The sequence below is a fragment of the Physella acuta genome, unplaced genomic scaffold (genome assembly GCF_028476545.2).
Source record: "Physella acuta isolate Inbredline_101_S28 unplaced genomic scaffold, ASM2847654v3 ptg001437l, whole genome shotgun sequence".
Classification (NCBI taxonomy): domain Eukaryota; kingdom Metazoa; phylum Mollusca; class Gastropoda; family Physidae; genus Physella; species Physella acuta.
In genome coordinates, this window is record NW_026732952.1 from 145,917 (window position 1) to 166,505 (window position 20,589).

General features: G+C 40.6%; 1 long non-coding RNA gene across 1 annotated transcript in view; it reads right to left on the reverse strand.

The window, feature by feature from the left end:
- Nucleotides 1-19,392, reverse strand: part of LOC131927751 (uncharacterized) — a 55,109-nt gene extending 35,717 nt beyond the window's left edge. The window contains exons 1-2 of the long non-coding RNA XR_009383681.1: nucleotides 19,218-19,392; nucleotides 15,871-15,989 (exon numbers count right to left, since the gene is read on the reverse strand). This is a non-coding gene — a long non-coding RNA (uncharacterized LOC131927751). The remainder of the gene's footprint in view (nucleotides 1-15,870; nucleotides 15,990-19,217) is intronic.
- Between the last annotated feature and the right edge of the window lie 1,197 nt (nucleotides 19,393-20,589).

Consider the following 20,589-nt stretch of genomic DNA (forward strand, 5'->3'; position numbering starts at 1 on the left):
ATGTTAGACCTTGTGACAGACTGTCTATGTTAGACCTTGTGACAGACTGTCTATGTTAGACCTTGTGACAGACTGTCTATGTTAGACTTTGTGACAGACTGTCTATGTTAGACTTTGTGACAGACTGTCTATGTTAGACCTTGTGACAGACTGTCTATGTTAGACCTTGTGACAGACTGTCTATGTTAGACCTTGTGACAGACTGTCTATGTTAGACCTTGTGACAGACTGTCTATGTTAGACCTTGTGACAGATTGTCTATGTTAGACCTTGTGACAGACTGTCTATGTTAGACCTTGTGACAGACTGTCTATGTTAGACCTTGTGACAGACTGTCTATGTTAGACCTTGTGACAGACTGTCTATGTTAGACTTTGTGACAGACTGTCTATGTTAGACTTTGTGACAGACTGTCTATGTTAGACCTTGTGACAGACTGTCTATGTTAGACCTTGTGACAGACTGTCTATGTTAGACCTTGTGACAGACTGTCTATGTTAGACCTTGTGACAGACTGTCTATGTTAGACCTTGTGACAGACTGTCTATGTTAGACCTTGTGACAGACTGTCTATGTTAGACCTTGTGACAGACTGTCTATGTTAGACCTTGTGACAGTTAGACAGGACCTTATTTACCAGCTCTGTTAGACTGTACTCACGGCCACGCCTGTAGAAATACAGTTCTAGAATATTCCCCGTTGACTCCCCCAATTCCCTAGCCTCTAGACAAAAAAAAACGGCAGCATAAAACTATCGTTGCTCTTCCAATTTCGGACAATTAGGCGCTCGAATACGACCCGTTAATGTGTTAAAAAATTTAACATTGTTAAAAATGGTTTGAAAAATCGTGCGTCTGTGACGTAGCATCCGGAAGCCGGTAGTTTAACCGGTTGATAATTGGTTAAAATATGTTTACAACATGCGGAGGGAGGCTGATGTTAACATACGGGCAACGTTTTCGGCCGGGCGCTTGATCTGTGGGTAGGTGAACACGTGACGTACCGTACGGTCGGTTGCCGGGTTGGGTGGATATGACGTCATCAGCGAGCGGTGGCTACGCAACGTGTGGATGAATCTGTTACTCAGGGTTTGGTCAAAATATTAATTCATTTTCGTTCGGGGGGCGGGGGGGGGGGGGCAGTAGACTTTCTTCTGGGGCCAGTTAGGAGCAACTGGCGTGATCTATTGTCCCAACACAAGACGACTTTTAGTGCTGAACCCACCTCAAGTAACTTCAAGGGAGACTATCACGGGCAATCATCGCGTAGATGGAATGGCAGGTTTCGGATCGTTCCCCTTTTTTCTTGACAGTTTTTAGTTCTCTCCCCTTTTCCTCTATCTCTATTCGGGATTTATTTGTTTCCTTCGTGTCCCTACCTTCCCGCAGCTGTCGGGGGGGGGGGGTGAGGGGGGAAGGGAGGGGGGTGGGTAAGAAACGGTTTCGCGACTGCACATCACCAGGGGATAGATTAGGCCTAAGAGTTGCGTAACTTTATCCAGTCTTCGCTCGTCTGCTAGAGCGATCAGGGGGCTGATGGGAGCGGGATAACTCATGAAAACTGACGATGAAGGGGGATAATTCCAGACAAAGTGAGACTGCCGTGCCCCTTTATCCATCAGCGTGGAGCAGTTGTTAGTGGAAGCGAAAGCTCCCTCTTATCAGCGCGAGGAAACACCCCCACCGGCGATAGAACACAAATTCCAGGAGATTGCCGGAAAATTCCGGTCAGGAAACAGTACATTAAAATCAGGTCCGTGGAATTTGAGGGAATAAGTCAAACTACGGGCTGTGAATAGAGAATTTTTTTTTGGACCCGCACATTGGTTTTAGTTGTAGAATTGTAACGCGCGACATTAAAGGTAGATCAGACCTTGCTATTGGGGGAAATCCAATGGGACGTCTGTTATATGTGGGCTTATGTGTGGGCTTATGGCAGACTTACAGCAGACTGTGGGGGCCAGACTTACAGCAGACTGTTGGATTATGGCAGACTTACAGCAGACTGTGGGCTTACAGACATTTCACTGACAACTTTACACCTGAGTACATGACTATCCTACAGATATTTCTTAGAGTATTCTGAAAGTAGACATGAAAGGGAAGACTATGCTAAAAAGTAAAGGCTGCTAAAAATCAAAGACTTTCTGAAGAAATTCTGAAACGTAAAGACTATTTTGAAAAGTAATCACTGTTCCGAGGATGAGCTACTATATCAAGAACGGATTATTATAAGTTCAATAAATATTATTCCTGCTTACACAAGATGATGCAGGGTAATTTGTCTTAGAAAAACATAATTATCATTCTAAATCACGCGGTATTGAGATGATGCTTCTTCAGCTTATTTATTTTTTCAGCAATTAACTTCATACCAATTAGCAAAGTTTTTAAATATTGACCGAAAATAGCCTCAACCCCAGTTTTAAGCTTCGGTTCTCGGTCCGCGGTGATAGTCTCCCTTTTATAGTTCTTTATGCAAGATTAATCTTCCCTGTGAGGGGAGATAACTCCACGTGTAATGGGAGATAATTTGCCGGGCAGAGAGTGATTGCCCCTGCTATCATGTTACCTTTACGTAGCGGGTAAATTGCACCTGATGTCGCTAATGAAATGTGTAAGTGTTCAAAGATTGGACATTTATTGGTCGTCGTATGAAATGTGTAAGTGTTCAAAGATTGGACATTTATTAGTCGTCGTATGAATTGTATGCTTAAAGATTGCACAATTATGTGTATGTGTTTCATGATTGGACATTTGTTGGTCTACGCAGCTCAAATTTTGGTTTCAAATTAAAATGAAACGGCGATGACATGAAATCCTAAATCTTCTCTGCAACGTGTACGTGTGTTCTATGTAAAGGAAACATAGGCAGCATTCTTCAGTCTCAATGGCTTGATTTTAATTGTTTGATAGATAGATAATTAATCCTTCGATTATACGTGATTTATTAGCTAACACAATTTTTTGTTACAATTAATGTTCTGAATAAAGTATTTACTTTAAGTGTTTGTCTAAATATTCTTTAATAACCTTAAATTAATAATCGCTTATTCTAGTTTATCAGCTCATTAATCAAATTAATTTAATGTATATGCAGTGACGTCATGCGAACCGTAAGATGCTCCAGAACCTGCTAGAACCACAACCACTTCTAAAGTTTCGCCAAAAAACACCTCCGATTGCCTTCGTCTTGCTGGTCAGTTCGTTCACTGGGTCATTAGTTTTAGCTGTGAACTTTAAAACTAGCAAACTGAACTGGTCTCTCGGTGTTCTACATCTAAAAATAACATCTCCGTCTCAAGTCTCCGGCTCCCACTCATGTCTCCGGCTCCCACCTACAACGTATGACCGGCTCCTAGAACCACACCTGTGTCATACCCCCTCCCCCTCCATCCAGCTCCCCATTCATATCTGCTTCAGTAGGAAAAGTCAACAACAAACAATCAAGTTAATAGTTTTACAAGTAGGAAGATTGATACTTTTGTATCGTGTGATGTTTTTGAAAACTTGATAATATTTAGTAAAAATCGAGTCTTGATAATATTTATTAAAAATCGAGTCGATATAAGAAAACTGATATTTCTGTAACAGTCCAATCTTGATATTTTTTTTTCAAGAAAACTGATATTTGTGTAACAGACAAATTTGATATTTTCACAATCCAGAAAACTGCTATTGAGTAGATTTTGGGGCGTCGCATCCTGTTGCGCCCCAATTGGCACCCAACAGCTACGGCTTCGTTTATTTCCCAATTAACCGTGTTTATTATTTGAATACTTCTCAACCAGTAAATGACATTCGCTGCTCCAGACACCCCCAGCCCGAGGGCTCTACCTGACATCCCCCCCCCCCCAGCCCGAGGGTGAAGGCTCTACCCCCCCCCCCCTTCCCAGCCCGAGGTCTCTACCTGACGGATGATTCAGTCCCCACACCTGACCAATTTTATCACCCGTCATGCCTTTGTAAACACGCGCCCTGCGCGCGCAGTGACGTGCTCACCTTCTCATTAGGTGCTCCTGACGCTCTGACTCGCGCTACACCCCAGGAGTCAGGAGTCGAGATCTATCAGACTCCGACGCCACGGTCTGTCTTAAGGCGAGCACTGAACTACTAAGCGAAAAGTTCGAGATGAAATTGTCGAGACCCAAACAGTACAAAGTTCGCCACCCTTTAGGTGAAATAAATATCTAGTGATATACATGCCTATATACGAGTTATTACAAAGTACAGATTTACACATTGTTTTTATACGTGCTGGCAGTGTGCTTATACTAAAACGACAGGAAACCAAGTCTTGCATTAACCTGGGTCACGCCATTATTTTGTGGAGATGGTGTCTGACACAATCACCAACAAGGGACATGCAGCAAACATGGACACGACCAGCGTACGTCCGATGTTATATTTCTGTTAGAGGGCCGCTAACTGACCTGCAGTCAGGGGACAGAACTCACCTCTGTCCACTGATGTTTTATTTCTGTTAGAGGGCCGCTAACTGACCTGCAGTCAGGGGACAGAACTCACCTCTGTCCACTGATGTTTTATTTCTGTTAGAGGGCCGCTAACTGACCTGCAGTCAGGGGACAGAACTCACCTCTGTCCACTGATGTTTTATTTCTGTTAGAGGGCCGCTAACTGACCTGCAGTCAGGGGACAGAACTCTCCACTGCTGTCCTCCCATTAAAGCCGCCAGGTAAATGCTGGTCTCGGTCGACTGCACCATCGACATCTTGACCCCAGCAACAAATCTAACGCCACCCCCGCTCCACCTGAATGGTCAGAAAACCACGCTGTAAACATCCACTTCCGGTGGCCGGCCGTTCACGTGACCCCACGAAACCGCGACTGGTGGGGGCGGGGACAGAAGGGTGATAAATCTTGACCGACGGCCGAGTCACTGCCGAGGTCGTTGTTGCTTGCTGGCGACGTTAGGAGAGGTGACGGGCGGGGGGGGGGGGGGGGGGGGTGGTCATGTATAGGATGGTAGGTGTGTATGTGGGGGGGGGGGGGGGGCTAGTTAGTGTATGAGGATGACGGCGGTGTGGGTGTATCAGACGTTAAATATCAATGTAAAAAAATTAATTGGCACTAAAGTACCAGCGCATAATTAAAGTTATGTAACACCGCCTAACCAACAACTCAACAAGATCCAGGCGATGTTTCCCGAAATGTGAACTCTCTCAGGCGGGGAAATGTTTTTTAATTAACGGTGGCAACTTATAGATGGATGGTTGAAATAGTTTTAATTAACGGTGGCAACTTAAATATTGATGGTTGAAATACCGAAACTCGCTGAATATTTGTGTGTACTGTGTGCATTAATTTCAACATTTAACTTAGAAATTCTCAAACAGCTCAACAACTCCACGTTTATGATGTGGTGTTGGTGAATCTTAGTTGACTTTAATTAACATCAAATGTGTTAAGATTTTAATTTTAAATTATAAATCATCATTAATAAAGGAAAAAAAATAAATGGATTTATTAATTACCACACATCAACGTCTGCGCGTTTAGCGACATTGCCAGGATTCAAGGAAGTGTAATTTAAAACCGGCGTAATTAAGAGGCGAGTTAATTAAACCAAGACCTTCTAACGCTGAGATACAACTGGTTTAGAGGCTTCTGTGACGTCATTGGTACCGAATCACAACACAAAATATGAAGATCATCAGAAGGTAGGTATTTGAGGAGATGCAAGGGATTACTTCTAACAAATGTTACTGTTACCAACGTTACAAATATGTCAACTATTACAAGTACAGTTACAGCTGATGTAATGTTGTAACTTATTTTACAAGAATTGATGGTTGGTGTAACTTATTCTACAAGAATTGATGGCGGTTGTAACTTATTCCACAAGAATTGATAGCTGGTTTAACTTATTCCACAAGAATTGATGGCTGTTGTAACTTATTCTACAAGAATTGATGGTTGTTGTAACTTATTCCACAAGAATTGATGGCGGTTGTAACTTATTCCACAAGAATTGATGGCTGTTGTAACTTATTCTACAAGAATTGATGGTTGTTGTAACATATTCTACAAGAATTGATGGCTGTTGTAACTTATTCTACAAGAATTGATGGTTGTTGTAACATATTCTACAAGAATTGATGGCTGTTGTAACTTATTCTACAAGAATTGATGGCTGTTGTAACTTATTCTACAAGAATTGATGGTTGTTGTAACATATTCTACAAGAATTGATGGTTGGTGTAACTTATTCTACAAGAATTGATGGCTGTTGTAACTTATTGTACAAGAATTGATGGCTGTTGTACATACAGAAAGGGCAACACGGGGAGGGGGGAGGGGCTACGATTGTTGGAAATCAAATTGTCATTGATATTGACAGGTGCATTAACACTGATTGCGCGAGACTGCTACTCATTAGCATAAATGGCGTCACACTGGTGCAGCCAAGTTCGTTAAACTTTTTTTTTTTTTCAAATAGCACGTCCGGTGGGTTAAGTGCTGGGGGTAGGGGGGGGGGGGTTAGGGGTCGGGTCAAGCTGTGGGTTAGGGGTGGCTTTAAAGTGTTAGGTTATAGTTGGGGTTATTGTTAAAGCTAAGGTTTGTGTGAATGGGGTTAGGGTTAGTATTGACGCTGAGTTTTGTTTGAATGGTTGGACATTTTGTCTGTAAAGCAATATCATGTAGACAACTCGATATTTTTTTTCACGAGGCACAAAGTTTAATGACTGGATGGTAGGGGTCTGGTGGAGTGAGGCTAAAGTGTCGCCACCGTCAACTGACCTCGGGGCAAGGGGTCATCTCCTTTCCCCCCCCCCCCTACCTTGACAACACCCTGGTCCGTCCACCTGACAGACATTGCTCCCTACCCCACCCCCTCGTAGATAAAGGTTGAGGTGTTGGGGGCATTGAAGTGGCAGTAGAAAGAGATGCTATATCAATACACCAAGAGATGCTTCGCGGATATCAGCCCAAGCTTCGCGGATATCAGCCCAAGCTTCGCGGAGATGTGAAGGTGTCGACTGATACAAATCTCCGACCAGCTTTATTGCCAGCTATCAGGGGACAGCACTCTTATACACTAAAAATTCAAGCGCCTGTTTTCCGGAATTATCAGATGAAAGTTTTTACAGCCCAGGTACAAGATGGCTCCTGGGGTCTTTCTTCAGAAAATAATCTTCAGTAACCTAATCCCAGTGACCCACTTAGCATTGGTCCTGGGTTTATTGCTTTAAGATTACCGCAATGTAATGTTGCTATTTTTAACTGCTCGTGGAATGAAGAGTTAATGTCTTTCACATATTTGTAGATTATGTAAACACATTTGACGTCACGTATTGTCAACTTTAGTGGAACGTGTAGGTCGAGTATTGGTTAAAGCTAAACAATATTTTAAATACATTTTGAGGTATTAAAAAAAAGATCGAATTGTTCCAGCATTTATGTTTCTTTGTTTTGATACAAAACTCTCAATGATTTGAGAGAAAATCATTGTGTCTTTGATATTCTCGACTATTCTAAACTTAAACGTAAAAAAAAAAAAACGCAAGGTAAGCTCTCCATCGTCTCCCTTCCCCTTCCCCCTCTCCCCCCCCCCCCCCCCCATAAATAAACACAACATTCAACCCAATCAACATATAAATAAGATAAAATTAAAATCAATTTTAAGTTTTAAAATGTATTACACAATCTGTTTAAAATTTATTTGACGTAAACACAATCTGTTTAAAAATGTATCTGATGTAAACGCAATGTGTTTAAAAATGTATCTGATGTAAACACAATGTGTTTAACCAATATAAAACTAACCTTCAGTGTGTCGCACCTTCAGCAAAGATGAGCGAACTTTGAATCAAACTTCTCCCAATGTCACGCTCTAAATCCCATTGCTACCCAGACATGCTTCACTGAACAATCGCTCACAACACTAACCCACCAATCAACGGCTGTTTATTTATAAGTTCCAATTATTTTTTAATCCGATTTTTTGGTAAAAAAAAATTCACAAAAAAAATATGTAGGCTGATTTAATTTTTTTTAAACAAATTCATACCGATTGGCTTTTGTGTTTTTAATAGGAGAAGTAATTTCCTACCTATTTTAAGTATATTTTTGTGATGTAATTTTCTATTAATGTTTTTAGTATATTTTTGTTTCCCTAAAGGGCTGATTCCTTGTGGATTTTTTAAGTTGCGTGGTGCCTACATTGTAAGGGTGGAGGGTAATAGGGTGTGAATAGTTGCTAGATTTTAAGGTAAATAGTTGCTAGATTGTGATGTAAATAGTTGCTAGATTATAATGTTAATAGATTGATGTTTAATAAATGTTGACTTTATCCCCCCCCCCCCCCCACACACACCCACCCCCCTCCCCACCCCGCCCTGACAACCCTCGGGGCACTCCTTGAGTTTTGATTTATAGTTGAGGCCGTAGATAATTAGTGCTTAAAATAATTTCTAATTAAGCCAGTCGCACTGTGAAGAGAGAAAAAAAAAGGTGTGACATAAATTAGAGGAGCACTGGGGGTAACAACAGGAGGGGATGAAAGTTGTCGCTCACAGACTAGAGGGGCTAGCGGCGGTTCTCAGCTTCTGCTGGGGTGGGGGCCTAGTGATGGTGGGGTCTAGTGATGGTGGGGCCTTGTGATGGTGGGGTCTAGTGGTGGTGGGGTGTAGTGGTGGTGGGGTCTAGTGGTGGTGGGGTCTAGTGGTGGTGGGGTCTAGTGGTGGTGGGGCCTAGTGATGGTGGGGTGTAGTGGTGGTGGGACCTTGTGATGGTGGGGTCTAGTGGTGGTGGGGTCTAGTGATGGTGGGGTGTAGTGGTGGTGGGGTCTAGTGGTGGTGGGGTCTAGTGATGGTGGGGTGTAGTGGTGGTGGGACCTTGTGATGGTGCGGCCTAGTGATGGTGGGGCCTAGTGGTGGTGGGGTGTAGTGGTGGTGGGGTCTAGTGGTGGTGGGGTCTAGTGATGGTGGGGTCTAGTGGTGGTGGGGTCTAGTGGTGGTGGGGTGTAGTGGTGGTGGGGTCTAGTGGTGGTGGGGTCTAGTGATGGTGGGGTGTAGTGGTGGTGGGGTCTAGTGATGGTGGGGTGTAGTGGTGGTGGGGCCTTGTGATGGTGCGGCCTAGTGATGGTGGGGCCTAGTGATGGTGGGGCCTATAGACATCAACCAACAACAAAAGTTGTCCCAATTACCACAAGACACAAGCCGCGCTACACCCGCTCTGTATGGAGATGTAGCTGTTGTTGTTGCCGTGTCGGTGTGGATGACGTCGTTAACCCGCCAACGGTATCGGCCCTGGGATCTGAAGGCCGGATGAGAAATGTGCCGGAATGTGCCGGTTCAACCGGTTATCGTCACGTGACTGACGTGAGAAATGCACGTGGCTGAAGCCGTGGGTGTAAACAAGTGTAAAACTGTTTCCGGTTCATGTCGTCATTCAACCTGGGGGGGTGGGGGGGGGGTTCTAACGTCAAAATAAATATGCGAGACTTTGAGTTGATTAATTAATTAGAATATGCAAATCCGTTGATATTCAGATGACTTATTAACTTGTGACATAACAAAATATCATAGATGAAATATCTAATGGACAAAATGTCTAACGGACAAAATATCTTACGGACAAAATATCTAACGGACAAAATGTCTGACGGACAAAATATCTTACGGACAAAATATTTAACGGACAAAATATACCAGACCAAATATCCGAGAGAAAAGATCTGGAGAAAGAACGCGTTAAACTGTTTTAAAATGTATATCACAGAATGAAGCAGCCAATTTCTACACGGAACTTGAAACCAACTCAGTTAACGGGCTTTCCCGTTTAACCGTGTCTTGTACAGACGGAAATTATGTGACGTAATCCTAGGACTGAGTACTGCTGAGTTCCGCGTCGTTACTCCAGCACGTGTAAACACTATCAGCACTCGCGCGCGCTCCATGCCGCTCTAATTATAGAAAGATAAATTGCTTTCAAGATGAAAAACGGTAATTAATTTCATTAAGGAAGTAACGAATCAATTTTAAAATTGTCTTTGTCTAATTAACCCCTGACTGTGTTAATTTAAAGTTTCACGCATGACTGAATTCTGGAGAGTCGCAGAGACTGGTAATTAGTGGTCACGTGATTTACGTGTTTCAATGTCTACTGGTGGGGGGGGGGATACAGGAGTAGCAGTCGTGTTAGTGGCGTGTGTATCTGTGTGTGTGTGTGTGTGTCCGTGTGTGTGCGAAGGTGTGGCTGGATAGCTCATCTCACACTCACGGGTAGGCAATCACACAGACACACACATAATCACACACATACGTACACAAACACACACATAATCACACACACAATTACACAAACACACACATAATCACACACATAATTACACAAACACATACACAATTACACAAACACACACATAATCACACACATAATTACACCAACACACACATAATCACACACATAATTACACACATAATTACACAAACACATACACAATTACACAAACACATACATAATCACACACATAATTACACCAACACACACATAATCACACACATAATTACACACATAATTACACAAACACATACACAATTACACAAACACATACACAATTACACAAACACACACATAATCACACACATAATCACACACATAATTACACCAACACACACATAATCACACACATAATTACACACATAATTACACAAACACATACACAATTACACAAACACATACACAATTACACAAACACACACATAATCACACACATAATTACACACATAATTACACAAACACATACATAATCGCACAGATAATCCCACAAACACACACATAATTACACAAACACACACATAATTATAAAAACACACACATAATCACACAGATAATTACACAAACACACATAATCACATAGATAATTAAACAAACACACATAATCACACAAATAATTACACAAACACACATAATCACATAGATAATTAAACAAACACACATAATCACATAGATAATTAAACAAACACACATAATCACACAGATAATTACACAAACAAACACATAATTACACAAACACACACATAATCACACACATAATTACACCAACACACACATAATCACACACATAATTACACAAACACATACACAATTACACAAACACACACATAATCACACACATAATTACACCAACACACACATAATCACACACATAATCACACAAACACATACACAATTACACAAACACACACATAATCACACACATAATTACACCAACACACACATAATCACACACATAATTACACACATAATTACACAAACACATACACAATTACACAAACACATACACAATTACACAAACACACACATAATCAAACACATAATTACACACATAATTACACAAACACACACATAATTATAAAAACACACACATAATCACACAGATAATTACACAAACACACATAATCACATAGATAATTAAACAAACACACATAATCACACAGATAATTACACAAACACACATAATCACATAGATAATTAAACAAACACACATAATCACACAGATAATTACACAAACACACATAAGCACACAGATAATTACACAGACACACACAATCGCACAGATAATTACACAAACACACATAATCACACAGATAATTACACAAACACACACATACTCATACACAAAATTACACAAACAAACACACATAATCGCACAGATAATTACACAAACACACACATAATCACACAGATAATTACACAAACACACACATTAGCACACAGATAATTACACAAACACACATAATCACAAAGATAATCCCACAAACACACACATAATTACACAAACACACACATAATTATACAAACACACACATAATCACATAAATGCACAACCACACACATAATCACATAATTACACAAACACACACATAATCACACAGACAATTCCACAAAAACACACATAAGCACACATATAATTACACAAACACACATAATCACACAGATAATTACACAAACACACACATAATCACACAGATAATTACACAAACAAACACACATAATCACACAGATAATTACACAAACACACACATAATCACACAGATAATTACACAAGCGCACACATAATCACACAGATAATTACACAAACAAACACACATAATCACACACATAATTACACAAACACACACATAATCACACAGATAATCCCACAAACACACACATAATTACACAAACACACATAATTATACAAACACACACATAATCACACAGACAATTCCACAAACACACACACACACGTAATCACACACATAATTACACAAACACACACATAATCACACACATAATTACACAAACACACACATAATCACACACATAATTACACAAACACACATATAATAACAGACATAATTACACAAACACACACATAATCACGCACAAAATTACACAAACACACACATAATCCCACAAACACACATAATCACACAGTCACTTACACATGCCTAATCACACAGACTTACACATTATCATACAAACGCACAAATGAAATGTATATAACATTTTGAGCCATTTTGTCATATTGTAAGTTTAAATTGTCTGCCTACAACTTGACAGTCGTGGAGACTTGATATTAAATTTTCTTCAAACTTACATCGACAAGGTTTGGTTTTCAACCAAAAGTATATTGGCATCCCTTTTGTGATCGCATATAGTATATCGTGCAAGAACGATAAAATATTTTTTCAACAAGGAAAATGTTCAAATCTTTCCAACTCCGACAACTAACAACGACAGGGTACAGGCTAACTGTCCATCTTGACCAACTGACAGCGTACAGGCTAACTGTCCAAGTTGACCACAGACAACAGCGTACAGGCTAACTGTCCATCTTGACCAACTGACAGCGTACAGGCTAACTGTCCAAGTTTACCACAGACAACAGCGTACAGGCTAACTGTCCATCTTGACCAACAACGACAGCGTACAGGCTAACTGTCCAAGTTGACCACAGACAACAGCGTACAGGCTAACTGTCCAAGTTGACCACAGACAACAGCGTACAGGCTAACTGTCCATCTTGACCAACAACGACAGCGTACAGGCTAACTGTCCAAGTTGACCACAGACAACAGCGTACAGGCTAACTGTCCAAGTTGACCACAGACAACAGCGTACAGGCTAACTGTCCATCTTGACCAACTAACAGCGTACAGGCTAACTGTCCAAGTTGACCACAGATGTCCTATACCCAGGTACCCCAGTGTTACCCTTGGTTAAACCTCAGACAAGATCATTCCCTCGTCATCCCGGGAAGGATGTCTTATGTCTGTCTTATGTCTGTCTTATGTCTGTCTTATGTCTGTCTTATGTCTGTCTTATGTCTGTCTTATGTCTGTCTTATGTCTGTCTTATGTCTGTCTTATGTCTGTCTTATGTCTGTCTTATGTCTGTCTTATGTCTGTCTCATGTCTGCCTCATGTCTGTTTTATGTCTGTCTTATGTCTGTCTTATGTCTGTCTTATGTCTGTCTTATGTCTGTCTTATGTCTGTCTTATGTCTGTCTTATGTCTGTCTTATGTCTGTCTTATGTCTGCATAAAGTCTGTCTCAAGTCTGTCTCACGTCTGATGACTTTAAATCTACCTTTGCTGCAGGAAAGCTCCCTCACACGGCCGATCAGCTGGCGGCGTAATTAAAAACAGTGCATACTAATTACCGAAAACTAAATATCTCGACATAAAAGAAACATTTTTTTCGACACCTTTGGCATGTAGTTTACCACCCCCCCCCAACACACACACCATAAGCCGTCGTGTTGATTTGGGTTCATTGACCCGAGAAATCTGCTTCTACTACCTTCGTCCCTCCCCTCCCCCCACCTATTTGTTTTAATGCACATGCCACTACGGTAAAAATAAGTTTTAGCATAGCAGTAGGGACTTGAACACAGACCGTGGAATGCGCTATTCTATTTACTTTCTTCCAGACATTCTAATACTTATGTGTGTGTGTGTAGTGTGTGTGTGTGTGTTTCACTCTGTATGTGTGTGACTGTGTGTATGTGTGTGACTGTGCGTTTCTGTGTGTTTACTTCGGCCGGCTTTCCTTTATATAAAGAAAATTCTACTTGATGTGACAGTGATGTTAGGAAAACATCTGGATGTTTGCCTATGTTGATGTGTGATGTCATGAAAACATCGGATGTTCACCTCACATTGAACCCTGGGAACGTGACGCCGTTGCACGCGGCTATTATCCAGCGCCATCTACCGGTCATATTTTCCTGCCGGTCAGTGGTCTTGCGACTTGAACCGGAAATGCATCGTCCCCGTGTAAACTCGCGAGCCCACACATTCCCACACATTCCCACAGACACGGGGCGAGACCAGCCCTGTCCCCACGATCCTTACCCTGACCCCTGGCCCCGCCTGACCCCCGATTCCTAAACTCCCATGGTGCAAGCCAATGCAGGTGAGACAAAGCCAGGGGGAGATAATAGAACAGGTGGGGGAGACAACTACCGCGGACCAGATGAAATCGGGTAGCGCCCCATTCATCTGCAATACAATCTGTTCTGTCAGCCCACCCCTCCCCTCCCCTCCCCCACCCCTCCCCCACCCCTCCCCCACCCCGCGCCGTATTGAAGGAGACGAACAGAAAGCACCCAGCAACATTTTCCATTGACCAGCCTACCGGACAAATTGTCGTAACTAGACAACAACTTCATCCTTCAATGTCCTCAACAATGTCCTCAACAATGTCCTCAGCAACAATGGTGGCCCAACACAACAATCATCAGCTAGACCAAGATGGGGGGGGGGGGGGGATATTGTATGGCTACCCTCTAATGATTATCTTGTAATTAGCGGATGTTGGATTTGGGTTTTTTTTTTCAAAGTCACCCCTTTAGTTAAATGTGTATTTCTAAAACAAACACGTTTTAAGCAATTGAAATAAAACTACCAATTCTTAAAGATTAATCTCTAACTTGCTATATTTGAAAATGTGATTAGTATATGTTTTCTCTTATTAAATGTGATTAGTATATGTTTTCTCTTGTAAAATGTGATTAGTATATGTTGTCACTTGTAAAATGTGATTAGTATATGTTGTCACTTGTAAAATGAGATATGCGTATATGCTGTAAAACATTCAAGTTTGTTTTGTTGATGAAAGTGTACCTTGTAATAATGATGTAAAAATTTTCTAAGGGTAATAATAAGTAATATTGTTATTGTAAAATATCCATATTTTCTAAGGGTAATAATAAATAATATTATTATTGTAAAATATCCATATTTTCTAAGGGTAATAATAAATAATATTGTTATTGTAAAATATCCATATTTTCTAAGGGTAATAATAAATAATATTGTTATTGTAAAATATCCATATTTTTTAAGGGTTATATTGATGTTGTAAAATAACCTTATTTTCGAGGGTAATATTGATGTTGTATTTTGAACGGGTAATATTGATGTAGTAAAATAACCTTATTTTGAACGGGTAATATTGATGTAGTAAAATAACCTTATTTTCGAGGGTTATATTGATGTTGTAAAATAACCTTATTTTCGAGGGTAATATTGATGTTGTAAAATAACCTTATTTTGAACGGGTAATATTGATGTAGTAAAATAACCTTATTTTGAACGGGTAATATTGATGTTGTAAAATAACCTTATTTTCGAGGGTAATATTGATGTAGTAAAATAACCTTATTTTGAACGGGTAATATTGATGTAGTAAAATAACCTTATTTTGAAAGGGTGATATTGATGTAGTAAAACATCAGAGATGGTAACGAAGAAGTTCATTCATATAATAAGCAAAAAATACTAAAATGTAATTGAGGAACCATCACTAAAATGTAATTGAGGAACCATCAAGACAACGTTCAGGGCCATACTCACTTTTTCCAGGGGGTTTCAGGATGGCTGGTCCACACGGCCGAGCATATATCATTGCAGTACATGGTGGTCTGGTGACGTAATACGACCTGTCCTCCCTATCACCTTACACAACTCACAACCTGGGGAGGAGTCAGATGACGTCACTTTAGTTCAAAGGTTATACATCAGATCAGACGGTGTGGTGATGTTTGCTGTGTCTGCTTGTTTTGTCAATTAATTACTTTATTTAAAAAGTTAATGTAGCAATTCAGTTCATGATTTGTGTCATGATATTGTCTGATGATTTTTTTTTTTTTTGGTCGTGTTTTATCAGCTACTTTGTGTGAATCATTTTATCCAATGAATTAATCTGAGTTTTATAGATTGACTGAAAGCGCCGTGAAATATTATTTCAAAAATCAGCCTGTGATAGTACCCAGCAAATGGGCCACGTAAAAAACTTCTGCTGTCAATTACTTTCAGCTCTAACAAAAATAAGTTGCGCTTTATTTTACAAACTTTATTTGGTGTTACGGGGAGGGGTGTTGTCAGTTGGTAGTCAAGTCTTGTAGATCATCTCCGACCCAATTCTACCCGACCTGATCTTGTGTTCTTAGCTGGCGACAAGTCACTGCAATCTAATTTCAATCTAATTAATTATTTAATTAACATAAAATATAATTTACGGACTACGGGCACGAATTAGAGTTGAGAGATCGCGAGCTACTGATCAGATGTTACAGCAAATATTTTAGACGTGAGAGATATCGATAGCAGAGATATATCGACAACAGAGAAATATCGACAACAGAATGTATTTAAAACGTATTTATTTATTTTAGGTGTTTTTTTTTTACCATTTCCAGATAGTAAGTAGTAGATAATAAAGCAAGAATTACAAATGTAAAAATATTTATTGGAACTAAAATGTTAAGAAAAGATATATACAAGTGTAGGTTGATCAACAGCGCTAGTCGCTGGGAAATATTTTCAATACATCTCAATAACCAACTCATGACGATTCTAAAAGTAGGGAAAAAAATATTTTAGTGCACTTAAAAACTTTTTAAAAAAATATTCATATTAGTGCAGTTGATGTTTTTTTTTAAATATTCATATTAGTACACTTAAAAACTTAATGATTTAAAAAATTTCTATGTCCCTTATTTTAGATCCCCACCGACAATTTAATTGTCGCCTGAATTATGAACTCTCCCGGGCATCACATATGAGACAATTTGGATTGCAACTTGTTTACAACTTCACTTCAGCAACAATTTACTAGATCTAGATCAAGCCATAGTTGTCTAGTTTCAGTAAACAAAAAGATAGTTCAAACATAACCAATTGTTTTGTTTCTTCCGTCGTTTGAACAGTAAATTAAGGTCGTTAAAACAGTGTTATACCGTCTTGTACCCAGCTGTACCGTTTTGTACCGTTTTGTACCATGCTGTAACGTTCTGTACCCTGCTGTACCGTGTTGTACCCTGCTGTACCGTGTTGTACCGTGTTGTACCCTGCTGTACCGTGTTGTACCCTGCTGTACCGGTAACGCCCGTCATGTTTAAGGGGTCTAAAATCCATCCATTTAAAAAAAATGAAATTTTCTCCGTATATTGGTATGCGTGTAAAGGGGGTTGGCAAAACACCCATCTGTCTGCTAAATATGTTGTGTGGTGGTTATGGTGGTAATTGTGGTGGTGGTGGTGATGGTGGTGGTGATGGTGGTGGTGGGGGGGAGTTCTATTAAAATAGTTTAATTATATTTTAATATTGAAACTATTATCGCCTATCTTTGACTGTCATGTTTTATCAAATAATGTTTTAAAATGTTTTATCATTCTGTCACTAACACACTCAGTCGTCTGCTGGGTATAAATAAACTACAAAGACCAGACCGGAAGACGCAACCAAACTTCTCGCGGCTTCTACGACATATGTCGCTATTTTGTTTCGGTAAAAATCCGTTCGGAAAATGTCATCAAAAATTAAATAACCGAATCATCAGTGGTCAAAATAATTAGTTAATTAGCCGAGAGGGTTCCTTTCCCAAAACCAGCCGAGTCAACTCGCTGAAGAAAAAATGTATTTTTAATAGCCTTCTTAATTAAGTGGTAATTAGTATAATAATTTTTGTTATAAAGGGTATAGTTCAAAATAATTAAATGACAGCAAAATACCGAAACTCGTTAGATTAGTTATGAAGAAAAAAAATTAAAATCTGTTTCCTTAAAATCGATTAGAGAATGAATAAGGTCTCATCCCAGTGAGTGTAAAAATTGTAGCCTAATCCTTATAATTCGACATTTTACAATAGGTTTAGTATCTTCACTACCGCCGAGTTTCATAATCAACTGTAGTTGTTAGTTTGTGCTAGCTACGAATTTTATTAAATGGGTGTTGTATTAGAGTTATCTCTCTTTCTTACAGTAGCTCAACAACGACCGTGGCCCAAAGGTTTTGACGTGTTTCGGGAGATTTAGACTTGGCCACGCTAGACTTGGCCACGCTAGACTCGGCCACACTACACTTGGCCACGCTAGACTTGGCCACACTACACTTGGCCACGCTTGACTTGGCCACGCTAGACTCGGCCACGCTAGACTCGGCCACGCTAGACTTGGCCACGCTACACTTGGCCACGCTAGACTCGGCCACGCTAGACTCGGCCACGCTACACTTGGCCACGCTAGACTCGGCCACGCTAGACTTGGCCACGCTACACTTGGCCACGCTAGACTCGGCCACGCTAGACTCGGCCACGCTACACTTGGCCACGCTAGACTCGGCCACGCTAGACTCGGCCACGCTACACTTGGCCACGCTAGACTCGGCCACGCTAGACTCGGCCACGCTACACTTGGCCACGCTAGACTCGGCCACGCTAGACTCGGCCACGCTACACTTGGCCACGCTAGACTCGGCCACCATGGACTTAGCTACACTAAACTTTAAAAAATGTCGGCGCTACTGGTGGCCATCTTAAATCGGCGCGTAACTAAGCGACCTCTTGACCAAAACATTGACCAAACGACCTTAACCTTTGCCCTCTAGAAAGGACCTACCCGGCCACCAAGACATAAAGTTCCGATAGAACTGACGTAGAACTATTCGTCTGAACGTAGGAGATAATGATAGGACTATGATTCTTAATTAGCACTTTACTATCCTTACAATCAAACTATGCCCATCAAGTGAATGTCAATAAGACAGGTGAAGTAGAGTTACCATTGAGAACTCGTTTTTAAAGACGACACAACCATTAGTTAAACTCGTGGTGCCTTCATGCAGTATCTCCACAATTCTTAGGGAACTCGAGAGACACGGCATGGGATCATTCTAACTAACGTTTTTTTAATTAGTCTCACCTTATCCAAACTCCCACGTGACTGTGTGTTTATCCATATCCACCTGCTGATCCAGCCGCATGATCCAAACTGGATTAACTCCCTGTACCGAACAAATCCAAATATCTCTCCGGATTACTCACTTTTTTAATCCAACGACCACCTTCTCTGGAAAAACACACGGAAATCCTCCCAACGATTCACTTTTTTTTCCGTCCTTTCTAAATTCACTAGAAATTCACGAGAAATTCACAAGAAATTCACGAGAAAAGCGTTGAAACATCCAAAAAGTCCTATTGCCGTGTGGCCAGATAAATTTTGTTTTGTTTGAAATCAAATTATCCCACTCTGGAAGCCGCGAAACTCCAGCCAAAATTTCACATGGTCAGTGGAGCGTGAAACGTGAATGTTACACAGATGTCATAACCACACTCGGGCCAGGCTTCCTCACACAACATGCATCACAGACATGGTTTGTGCCACAGAGGAAACTATTTTTATTGAACTATCGGAAATTGATCTCAACAACTCTACAGGATATACTTCCGAACATCAAAAGACGCATAGTTTTAATTCACTAGTTAACTGACTCTAGAACAAATATTTTACAATTAAAATTAAAATTAAAACAAAACTCCGCTCGCTGCCCCCCCCCCCCCCTCACACACTTTAGTCAACCCGTTGGAAGTCTGTAAAATATAGTTAGACTTTGGGTTAAGGTTAGTTTTAAGGTTAACTAAAACCCGTCGATTGTAGCAGGTAGAGGGTAAGTGTCGACTCTAGTTCCATTTTTCGCCTATAAAATTATGTTTTAAGTAATTAAAATTACTTATAATTAAGACAATTAGGGTATTTTAAAACAAACGATTGAAAATGTTTAGTTTATCAATGTCATGGATCGTCAAAAAAAAATTCTGTTGAAATCGTCAATTCATTAGATCTGGCACAATAACACAACAACCTGTATCTGTTTTGGCTACAGCTCTAATGGTGCCATTAAAACAATCAGGAAATATTTCAACGGTTTCACTCTCAAGACGAGGGATCCATCACGGACTTATGACGTAATCAACGGTTGCTCGACAATTAGCCAAGTGTCAGCGTAAGATTGATTAATTAGATTGATTAATTAGGGCTTAATTGGGTCGCAGGCGAGTCTTGTTGTTTTAGTTGTTGCCGAGCGCGTGGAAGATGTCACGTGCCCAGTCAACCGTGACTTGCGCGTGTCGTGACGTCAGCTTTCACCGTTGTGGCCTCAAGTCTCCAGACTAGCTAGCCCATGTACACCAGACTCTAGCTAGCCCATGTACACCAGACTCTAGCTAGCCCATGTACACCAGACTCTAGCTAGCCCATGTACACCAGACTCTAGCTAGCCCATGTACACCAGTCT